General features: G+C 35.4%; 1 pseudogene; it reads left to right on the forward strand.

Moving 5' to 3' along the window:
* Positions 1 to 7,620: 7,620 nt before the first annotated feature.
* Positions 7,621 to 8,844, forward strand: LOC141619438 (uncharacterized; annotated as a pseudogene).
* Positions 8,845 to 11,947: the final 3,103 nt, after the last annotated feature.

Here is an 11,947-nt window from a genome sequence, read left to right on the forward strand (position 1 = left end):
GGTTCGTAGGTCAACGTTAACGCAATGACAAAAATAAACTGGTAACAAGTGGGCCACAATTCGGATGACAGACACGGAAAGCCCATAGATTTTTGAATAAGACCCGGTCCGTTTCACGAATCTTCTTAGATACGACCCAACATTTCGCTTTCGGCCTCGTCAGAATACACCCAACTAAACCAAGTCCTGCACTTGCCAATTTGCATGTTACTCCCTCGTTAATTGCTAATAAAGTGCTTTGTTATTTTTTTTATTTGTTTTTATACAAAAAGTTTAGATAAAATGGTCCGACCTTACCCGGTTTAAGGCCAAAACAAATAGGGAAAATGCACGCGGTGCCCTTGAACTTTCGATTTTTGCCCGAAATACCCAATTTTTTGTTCCGGAAAACTTAAAGAGGCTATAACCCGTGTCTACGAGTTCAGAAAGTGATAATTTTTTTTTTTCAAATAGATTATCTTTCCGAGAACTACGATTTGAAAAAAAAAATTGTCGTATTTGGATCCCCCGTAGCTAGGAGTTTTTGTACGTCAAAGTTTTATTTACCGAACAAACTTTGAGTGACCATCTCTCTTTGTCACGAATTCCAAACGCGACAATTTTTTTTTCAAGTCGTAGTTCTCGAAAAGGTAATCAATTTGAAAAAAAAAATCGTCACTTTCGGAGCTCGTAAACACGAGTTATAGCCTCTCAAAGTTTTCCGGATAAAAAAATTGGATATTTCGGGCAAAACATCAAAGTTCAAGGGCACCGCGTGCATTTTCCAAAACAAATATTTGTTTCAAACTATCTTATCAGAAGATTTAGAGTGAGAAAATTTTAGAATTGAACTTTGCTTACTTGTTGGCTTGTCTAAAACACCTTCTTTTATATTCCCGTGCAGAGGGCTCAACAAAATCATTGTCAAACTTCAAACCATGACCATATCATTCATTACTCATTAGTTAAAATTAAAGTTGAACTATTTGCTGTAAGTTTATGTTAAGTTAGATTTTTGTTCATGGTCAATTAAGTTACTTTGATAACGATTTTGTTATATAAAAAAACACGAATCAAGTACTTAAGTAACAAAACAACTTTTTTAGTGTACCCTTCTACTCCATAATAATTTGGTCTTTTATACATATCTTAAAAGTTTTTTTATTTGAGAAGGCAGACATTTTCGTTTATAAGCTTAACGGATCATACCATTTGTGTATATATAAAACAAATATACTATATTTTCTAATGCATTCTTATGAAGTATATACAAGTGATATGTACTCCGTATTTAATTAGTCTTAAATTTAAAATGGATAGTTCTATTTTAAGGAAAAAGTTTCTTATTTGAAAAGGTAAAGAATTTAATGAAATAGAGAGAATAAGGCGCACATTTTTTTGGATCAAACTAATCGATCTGATCCGAATCGAATCGAACTTATAGGATCTCGAATCGAATCGAATCGAACTTATAGGATCTCGAATCGAATCGAACTTATAGAATCGAATCGAACTAAACTTATAGGATCTCGAATCGAACTTATAAGATTCGAATCAATCGAATCAACTTATAGGATCTTAAGTGAACTTAAATTAAGTGAGGTATAAGATCTCGAATCAACTTATAGGATCTCGAATCGAATCGAATCAACTTATAGGATTCGAATCGAATCAACTTATAGGATCTGAACTGAACTTATAGGATCTGAACTGAACTTAAATTAAGTGACTTTAAGTCCAAAAGAACAGGGCCTAATATGTAGTGGCATTACTTGCATCAACTCTCAAAGTCACATTATTTGACTTCTCTAACCCCACTATTAGAGGTCCTAATGTTTAGTTAACGTTGATCATTAATTCTTACTATTTGTTTTTGTTTTTATTTTGATGCGTTAGTCCAAATGGGGTTTGCTACTAGTACAAATGACATGTTGTCGTATCATTTGATTGATGTTGTCCAACAACATAACCATTAATTAAAAAAAAAAATCCAACGTCCAAAATTATAAACAAAACGTTGGGTGTCGGGAAGCTAATATGGATAAATAAATCTCCTTTTTTTACGGATATATCCGTCACAATGGGTTAAAAATTATCCACATGGTTAAATAAGACAACAATTAAAATGCATAGGAAATCACAAATAATTAGATAAGACATTGATTTTACTAAAATATCATAAAAGGTTAAATATTGATATTTTCCGAATTTCAATAGCTCCTTCTATTATTTATAAATATCTGAAGTATTTGCGTAATTAACACCCGATTTTACTAATAAAACGGCATTATACATTTTAATTTTTTTTGGTGTAAAAAGAGCTCTAAGAACAAATTTGTTGTTAAAGAATTTCACACTCACATAATAAATACAACATTTCATCACTTTATTAAGGTTTTTTTGTCAGAAAGTACCTAACATTTAGGTCATTTTGCACGGAGGTACCTAACATTATTTTTTTTGCCCAAAAGTACCTAAAGTTTGTATGTTGTTTGTTAACAAGTGTATTAACCAACGTTTTCCGTCAAAAAAGTCAAATTTGGGGTTTGACTTGACGATGAAAATGTTTTGTTTAGTTTTCTCCCTAATTCCTTTCCTTAAAACGGATTAATCTCATAATTTAACTCACTTTCCACCTCTCCACCAACTCCCAACCTCATTAGTTTCTCTTAAAAGGTCTAGTTAAAGCTGGTGAATAATAAATGTAAAGTGCTTGTTAATTGTAATTATAGGATTTTAATTTAAAAAATCATGTTTTATGGTTAAGTCAAGACGAAATCTAGACATTTTTGACGAAAAAAGTCAGTTGGTACTTGTTAACAAACAAAACATAAACTTTAGGTATTTTAGGGCAAAAAAAATAATGTTAGGTACCTGCGCACAAAGTAACCTAAATGTTAGATACCTTTTGACAAAAAATCCCTTTATTAATTAAGCTGGCCGACCTCCGCTTCTATAAATATATCATACCTGTTAATATAAGTTAGATGCTCCACTCCTTTGACCTTCAATATGATGTTCATGTTGATTGAATTTGTTTGATAGAAAATTAATAAAAAGTTAATAGGGATTAATGGAATTGATTAGCACACGGAATCAATGACCTAGTGTACGTAGAATAGTGTAATATGACAGTTGATAGCAACAACCTAGCCGGGGGTCCATGCCATGCTAAAGAAAAGGAGTAAGTCTTGCTTAAAACGGGTTGGATTTTAAGACGGGTTGTTGTGTGAGAGGAAATGGGTAGAGGGGACAAAGGTGGGACCTCCCATGTGCTCTCCACTCACCCTAAATGGGTATTTTGTGAGAGAATATGGTATCCGTCTTATTAATAAGACGGATACCTTGGTCTGAAATAAGAATTGGTGAAAGAAAAGAAGGCTCGTCCTCATTCATCTACCATTTGCATTTGTTGCCAATTTGCCATCCATCCTTTTCATCAAAATAAAATTTATTTTAAACATCTCTCCTATCAACCTCCAAAATACCAAATTTTAATTCTTAATAATAAAAATATAAAAATATATTAATATTGTAAACGGCTAATCAAGTAGGTATATTTTTGTTAGAAAATTCGCAACATCCAATCCCTCTTCCATTCCCCAAATTACCCCTACTTGGCCGCCCGGTCATTCCTTTAAATTACGAAGTCTTAATTAATAAAAGGAGAATTTGTTGTAATTTCAAATTTTTAGCTATTATCTATTGAAATTCATGAGAAATTTTACCAAATGTATCCTGATTCGCATTCAAGTTTAACGGTGTTAATTTTTCAACTTTATTTAATTTAGTTATTTCCATGGAATGTGTCACTCTATTTGGTTTCCAACAATAAGCAAACACGGGAAATGCATTCTCAAAATTTTATAAATGTCAGATCTAATGACTCATCTAAATTCGCTTATTTATGATCCAGAAAAACAACATGAATTCGGCTCATATTCGACCAGACATAACAAAACTGATCCGCCCCGATCTAAACCCGACCCATCATCGATTTGAAGATCCAAACTACCCGATTTTTTTTTTATCTGGATATTGACCGTTATTCCCAAATAACTTGGTAATAGCCCACCAAAAAATGGTCGGAACCCAAAATGACTGAAATCGGACCGAAATCTTGCTAACCTCTTATTCCAAACTTGATTAGAACCCGATTTGATTGACCTGTTTGCCAACTCTATATCCAACCCAAATCGGACTTTACATAGTAAGATTTTAGGAGAAATGAATCATACATCACAAATTCTAACTTTAGACAAACACTATTCATCTAATGTTGTAGACGGATAATGTCTCACTCACAAAATGAGAGTGGATAGTGTAAATGGGTGGAAATTGGGAAATGGATACCCCCACTTGCATATTGTGAAATAGCCACTATCCGTCAATAACTTTAGACAATAATAGGGATTGATCATACATTAGCTTAACAAAGAAAGTCTTATGACGATGATATGCCCCGGCATATTGTTGATTGTGTTCGGTCCGAGGTTTGTAGGTAGGAAGTTATGGGACGATGATATGCCCGGCATATTGTTGATTGTGTTCGGTCCGATCGTAATGATATATAATACTCCCTCCTATTCTGAATAACTGTCCCATTTGCCATTTTCGTCTATTCACATAACTATCTCATTTGCCATATTTGGACATGTTTTTTGACTTTCCTACCCTTGACTCTTTTCTTTATTTACCACATCAACCACCCTTAGGCTCTGTTCTTTTGATCAAACTAATCTGATTCAATCGAATCGAACTTATAAGATCGAATCGAATCAACTTATAGGATCTCGAATCGAACTTATAGGATCTCGAATCGAATCGAATCAACTTATAGGATCTGAAGTGAACTTAAATTAAGTGAGGTATATGATCGAATCGAACTTATAGGATCGAATCGAATCGAACTTATAGGATCGAATCAACTTATAAGATCGAATCGAATCGAAATTATAGGATTCGAATCGAATCGAACTTATAGGATCTGAACTGAACTTATAGGATCTGAAGTGAACTTAAATTAAGTGACTTTAAGTCCAAAAGAACAGGGCCTTAAACCATCATATTCAATACTTTTCATTATTTAACTCCTATATTATTACCTCTATACAATATTTTTTATTATTTTAACTTCATTCCTTAATTTTTGTGCCATTGTTCAAATGAGACAGTTATTCGGAATATGAGGGAGTAACCCTATGTGGGATTTCAAAAAAAAAAAAAAAAAAAAGTCTTGTGACCAATTTGGTAATTTGAACACCTCATCATATCATCATAAACTCATGAAACCTTTATGAAAGCAAACAAAACGTGTTTAGCTTTCCAATGAAAATGCCTAAAAAAATATTTAACACAAAAAACATCAAATCACAAATTTCCTCATAATTAACAACACATTTCACAATTCATATCTATATATTATCATCACAAATCTTCATCATTCTCATTTCCTCCATTTGGCCATTTGCCTACCTTTGATTATATTACCCCCTACCCCCTCCTTACCCCCTCATAATACAATTCTCCTCCTTTTCTCTTTAACAAACAAATCTCTCATTTCTCTCTTCACTTTTATTTATTTTCCGTCTACAATAGGTGGGTAGCTATTCAAATATTCGATTAACTCGAAACATTTCTAAAAAACAAAACGATGGCGGCCCAAAATAGGGAGAAGGATGAGACTTTGGACCTCCAAGTCCCCGTTGAATCTTCCCTCTCTTTAGCTACGGCATCAACCACGACCTCCGGATGCGGATCTATTGGACCGGGTCACGGACCGGACCCGGTCCGTGTAGATCGAGGGGATGAAGCTCAGCGTAGATCCGGCGAAGGAGAAGGCGAAGACTCGACCGGTCCGGTTCAAAACACGGAGGAGAGGAAGAGGACGGCTACAGACGCCGGTTCTGGAAGTGAACCAGCTAAAAGGTTCTTGAACCGGTGTTCCGGTTGTAGAAAACGTGTCGGGTTGACCGGGTTCAGGTGTAGATGTGGAGATCTGTTTTGTTCAGAGCATCGGTATTCGGACCGCCATGAGTGCTCCTACGATTACAAGGCAGCCGGTCGTGCTGCTATTGCCCGTGAAAACCCGGTTGTTCGGGCAGCGAAGATCTTGAAGGTTTAAAAGTTTGAACCGGGTTCGTGTTTTGGACCGGGTTTATAGTTGGTTTGGTTGGTGGGTGGGTGGGTGGGTGGATGGTGAGGTGTTGGATGATTATTGGTTATGAAGAGATGAGGTGGGGCCAGGGGTGGGTGGGTCCTGGGTGAGCTGTGGTTATGTCATGTTGTTGGGGGTATTATTGTCTTTTTAGCTGGAAAATGTAATGTGTGTGGTGAGAGAGGGTTGAGAGATTTTTATATTATTATTATTTTTAAAAATTTGTACTATTATTACCACAATTATAGAGGCTTTTTTAGGATATAAACAATTAAGGATTTTATTTATGTATGATAAATTAGTACTCTAATTAATTGAAAATCATACAAATCGGACAATGTATTTATGTTTGTCCTGTACCTTTATTTGGCATCTCATGTTCCATACCATGTGACACTTACCGAATTTACGATGAATAAATGAAAATATGGCCGATTTTTAGCAATAAGAGTCGGCTATATGTTTTTAACTACGATGATCATTTAGAATGGTTGAAAGGCCGCACAAAGGTTAAATGGAAGAAATAATAAGTATGAGTGGACATAATCTTAATCAGAATCGAAATTTTCACAATAACATAGCTGTTTTGAGTTTGAATTAATTTTCTCATAATTTCTCCTCTTATATACGAATAAATAAATACTTTATATTTCGGGATATAAAAAGGAAAATGATTGTTCATAACTTTATATTATGTTATTTCCTATGGTTTGCCTACTAATTACCAAGTAGAATTTTACCCCTATCAATTTTAAATTTTAAATTTGATTAAAATTTACCGGAGAAATCATACTTTACATTTTTCTGAGATATAGTCAATAAAACAATGCAAACTAACTAAAAGCAAATAAAAAAGGAAAAAGAGGATAAATTAATTTTACGGAAATTTTTACAATAAGCTTATTTTTAAACCGCCTTACATAAAAATTAGTGTTACCGATTACCCTTTAATTTAATTCCAAGTTGAAACATAATGATAACTTGCCGGTCAAGTTTTCAGCTGCCAGCGTTACCCCCCTCCCAAACTGAGTCGCTGCTTTCCCGCGATTTTTCCGCGGTTAATTGTTGAATCATTGTCAAAATCGATTGAAGTTTTCGCTGAAACCCAAACCCTAACCCTAACCCTAACCCCCAATTATTGCAATCCAATTCAATTCGATTCCTCCATCACTCTAAGTACGTATACTTTACTTCATATCTTTTTTTTTTTTTTTTTTTATCAATTTTTTCGATCTTTTGATTTAATGCATTCATATTTCGAATTTAAATGTGAATCTTAATTTGAGGTTTTATATCAACTCAATAATTGTAATTTAGTTTTCGACTAACATTGATTTCAATTAAGCTATGATGAATTGCGAAATTCAATTCAATTCAATTAATAGTGTGGAATTGTACTCCGTATTTGATTTAATTTGGGACTAAACATCGGAATTTGCCCCAGATGATTAGGGTATAGGATTAAGCCGAGTATGGATGTGGAAAAAGGTTGGGATCATGGAGAGGGTCTAGAGGGTAAGGGAAGAGGGTAGGAGGAGAGTGATACATTTTTCGGGTGGCGGATATTAGAGGTAGTTCTGATGAAGAAAAAGAGAGATGGGGTCATGGGGAGAGTACATTTTCGGGTGGCGGATATTATGGATACTTTCATTCAGATGATGCTTTGTCAGATTCTGACAGGAGGAGGAAGGAGAAGGAAAGACGTGACTGTGAGGATATGGAGATTAGATCGAGGAATGATATGTATGAGAAAAAGGGTAATGCATGAGTCAAGGCAGGATGGTAGATATGGGGAGGTAGAAGAAACCAGGAAGCCATCACAAAGAATGGTTATGGAAATAGATGAAAATCCTGGACGTCTTCTCGCTACACTTGGTAGGACTGTAGGTGTTTATATCCCTCCTTTCATGTTAGCTTGAATGATGGAAGGAAATTGAGGATAAAAGTAGCATGGAATACCAGTGCTTGACTTGGGATGCACTAAGGAAGACTATCAACAAGCTGGCTTTTAAGGTGAATGCGACTAATATAAAGCACATCATTCCGGAGATATTAAGTGAAAATGAAAATGTTATCAGGGGAAGGGGTCTCTTAGTCTCTTTTGCCGATCTTGCATTAAATCTGAAATGTCATCCCTGGTTTTATGAATGTATTTTCTGCACTGGGTCACTAAGATCCCTGAAATAGGGAATCTTCTTTTAAAAAAGATTGTTTTGCAGCTCAAGAGCAGGCAAGCGTAATGATTTGGTGCGTTTATATGTACATTTATAGTACTCAAAGTTGTACTGTCGTTGCTTAATTTCAGCTTCAAGTCACTTTCTGAAGCTATATGATTTTGATTAAATCTAATTTTGCACAGCCTCAACAGATCGCTGCTGTTAACTTCATTGCACATCTAGTGAACCAGCAAGTTGCTCACGAGCTTGTTGCTTTGGAGCTGCTTACTGTTATGCCAGAGCAGCCTACTGATGATAGTGTTAAGTTGCCGTTGATTTTATCAAAGAATGTGGCTGCATCCTTCAACACCTTTGTCCCAAGGGTTTGCATGGTGAGTCTGCTGCGACAAACATTCATCTTTCCCCTTTTTATTCTGAATTGTCATACGTTTTACAATGTACGCCATAGCTATTATCGGGATGTCTTTTGGATTTTTGAATTGACTTCTTAGCATCTTACACGCATACGGGGTACCCATTGCCTTGATCTTTGTATTGGGTAGCCATAGAGTAGCGTCTAACCTTTTTAATATATGATCTGATGAACCATCCTCTTATTAGTTTGGTAAATAGATGAGATTCTGCTTGTATAGCTGGTAGTGTGGTACTGATGAATATGTATAAGCAAGAGAGGAAGGTTGAATATTGAGGAGGCCAGGAGGGATGCAGAGACTGTTTGCAAAGGTGTTTCAGCCAGGTCATGATGAACTGTTGATGTGGTCGAGGCGACAATGGGAAAGCAAAAGGGTTTTATATGTAAATTCAGCCTTGGTGTAACATAACATGTACTCCGAATTGATTAGTGGGTTTTAAAAACTGATTGATAACCTTCATCTGTATCTGTTTCTGCACTCATCATCTTCCCCTGGTTTATGAAAATGATATGCAGAATTTTATTGGTCGAGTGTGTCAATGGTTTTCTGGGACCTCTGTACAATATTCCCCTTTTGATACTTTTTTTTTGTGTATGTGTGTGTTTTGGTTTACAAGTTATAGCTATATCAGACTCATGTTTATGCAATGCAGATGGAGCCGTGTATAATGTTATTGGAGTGTTGCAGCAAAAAGAGGTCCTATCTTAGATTTTATGTTCCGCTGGGAAAGATTCTGTATGATCAACAAAGTGCACGAAGAAAATTTTAAGACCATTTTGTCGAGCAATACTCCATGATTCGTCGCCTTGAGACAAAAGTTACGTAATGTAGCCAAATTCTTTACTCACTTACTAGGCATTGCTGCTCTCCCATGGCATGTCTTAGCTTATATCCGGCTGACAGAGGAGGACACGACTTCCTCATGGCGTATCTTCTTCAAGATCCTTTTCCAGGTATATAGAGAGCTTCAGTGATTCAGTCGACTCTTGTCAATTCCCTTTTTTTGCTTTCCAGTGTCCAGTTTACAAGTTTATTGTTGAGGTCCTTTTCCTCACTCCACTGATTGTTTAATTAATGAACGGCTTAATAATACGTACGAGTCTATTTTCCCGAAAGATAAACCCCCCACGGAACACATGATTTGCCATCAACTTCTTCAGATCATTCGGGCTTGGTGGATTAACCGAGAACTTGAGAGAATACCTCAAGAATATGCCGCGAATGATAATGCAACAATAGAAGTCTCAAGTTGTGATGAGAGTGAAAGTTATGAAGATAGACTTAGGATAAGGAGTAGGGAAAACTAGAGAATAGTGTACACTATCGACTCTATCCAAAATTTGCAAGATTTCTGTTCCAAGTCTTATAAGAACTATAACATTTTCGACTTTGATTACAAGCAGGGAAATTTGCCTTCTCAGATGCTCTAGTTTTCAATTAACATGTTTCTATGAACTAGGTGATTACTGTGTACTTCTGAGGTTCATTGCCTCTGCTCATTGACAGTTTAATTGTTGATGCAGGAGTTATCTTGAGCACCTTGGCATCCGTTCACTAAATGAACGGCATAATGATTCATTATTCAGTGATTCGTACAAGTCAATTTTTCCAAAATATAACACAAGGTTCATGATAGGGTCTGGTGGATTAGCAGAGAATTTGAGAGAACACCTCTACGATATGCCACAAATGATAATGCAACAACAGAAGCCCGACCCAGAGGATGAATCTAACACTACATACTGGTTCGAGTTCACCTGGAACCCTACGCTGTATTTAATATCTGTTGCGTGCGAGCCACGGCTTTTATTCCGTATTATAGAATGCATCAGGGGAATCTTCTAATGGTTGCGAATGTCGCTTTGTGATGAATAGATATAGATTGCCACATCAAGATGCCCTTTGGTGAGTGCTGGCTTGGAAGCATACGATGATACTTCCTGTCTTTTTTATGTAGGTCAGTCACTCAGTCCTCTTGCCATCATTCTCTCTTTTTATCGTAAGTTATTGTTCCTAAGTGGAAAATCATTAAGCCAACTTCATTTTCTCTATAAATTTGTTTATTTCAAATTTCTGGGTAAGACGGTTTTACATGTAACCACCTTGTATTTTACTTAATACCCTTTTTAATGACTCTAGTGAATGATTTTACAGTACTTTAGGATGAAATTGTTTTATAGACGACTTATTTTTTGTTTATATTCACCTTGATTTCATGTGCCTCAGTCTAACATGTATATATTTTAGTTCTCCCTTAACAAAGGTTACGAAAACTTGTACGGAGTAATTTGTTACAAATACATATTCTTTAATATCTTAGCCTATTCACATCCCAATATGTCAAAATCTATAGCAGTGGGTGGACATAGACTTGAGGCCTTGAGGGTGTGTACCTAATTTATTGCCCAATATATATCAAACAGTACTTCACTCTTTTCATAATTATTTTAGCCAACAACAAAAACTCCAAAAGCATATGTTCTCAATGACATAAGTGAAGAGGTTTTAATCTAGTGGTTCAAACAATTGTAAGCGATTTGTCACTTGTTTGAATCTCTGTCTGCTTTATATTGTACTTTCGTTATGCCTCATTTGGCATCAAATGAAACAAACTGGTACCAAATGAAAAAAACTCGATAATATGTGGGTACTTTCGTGCATGATATTCTTCCTAAAATTCTAGTGCTACAAACAGGACCATCTCTTTGGTAGCTTTCATTGTCATTGAATCTCCTAACCACATACACTAAAAGAAAAGAAAAAAAGAATCACGCTAGAATCTAGAACCTCTTTAGCCAAAGCCTCAAAGATAAGAAAGTGATATAATAATATCATCCAATCAAAATCATAGGAGGGCATTACCGGTGGTACTGAGTTTTCCGTTTCAGAATAAGAGAAATGTGTTTCAGTACCACAAGGTAGATCTATCTCATTTTCCGTTACTTAACATTCATCGTATTTTAAATTCTGTTTATATTAACCATATTGGAAAGTTAACTACAATTGTGTATACTTTCCTCCTTAGTTACTTAATTCTACTACACTCAATCACCTCTAAATTGACAAAGGAACCTACAAAAAATCCAGCCATGCATAAAATCCAAAAGGGACATTCATCCGTGAATTTTAATGTGAATGTTAATCTGTCATTATCATCCACTTGCACTTGTCCTGACTATGATAATTCCTTTCACTTTGTACGTTTGTACAGTATATACATA

This window comes from Silene latifolia, chromosome X (genome assembly GCF_048544455.1).
Source record: "Silene latifolia isolate original U9 population chromosome X, ASM4854445v1, whole genome shotgun sequence".
NCBI classification, from domain to species: Eukaryota; Viridiplantae; Streptophyta; class Magnoliopsida; order Caryophyllales; family Caryophyllaceae; genus Silene; species Silene latifolia.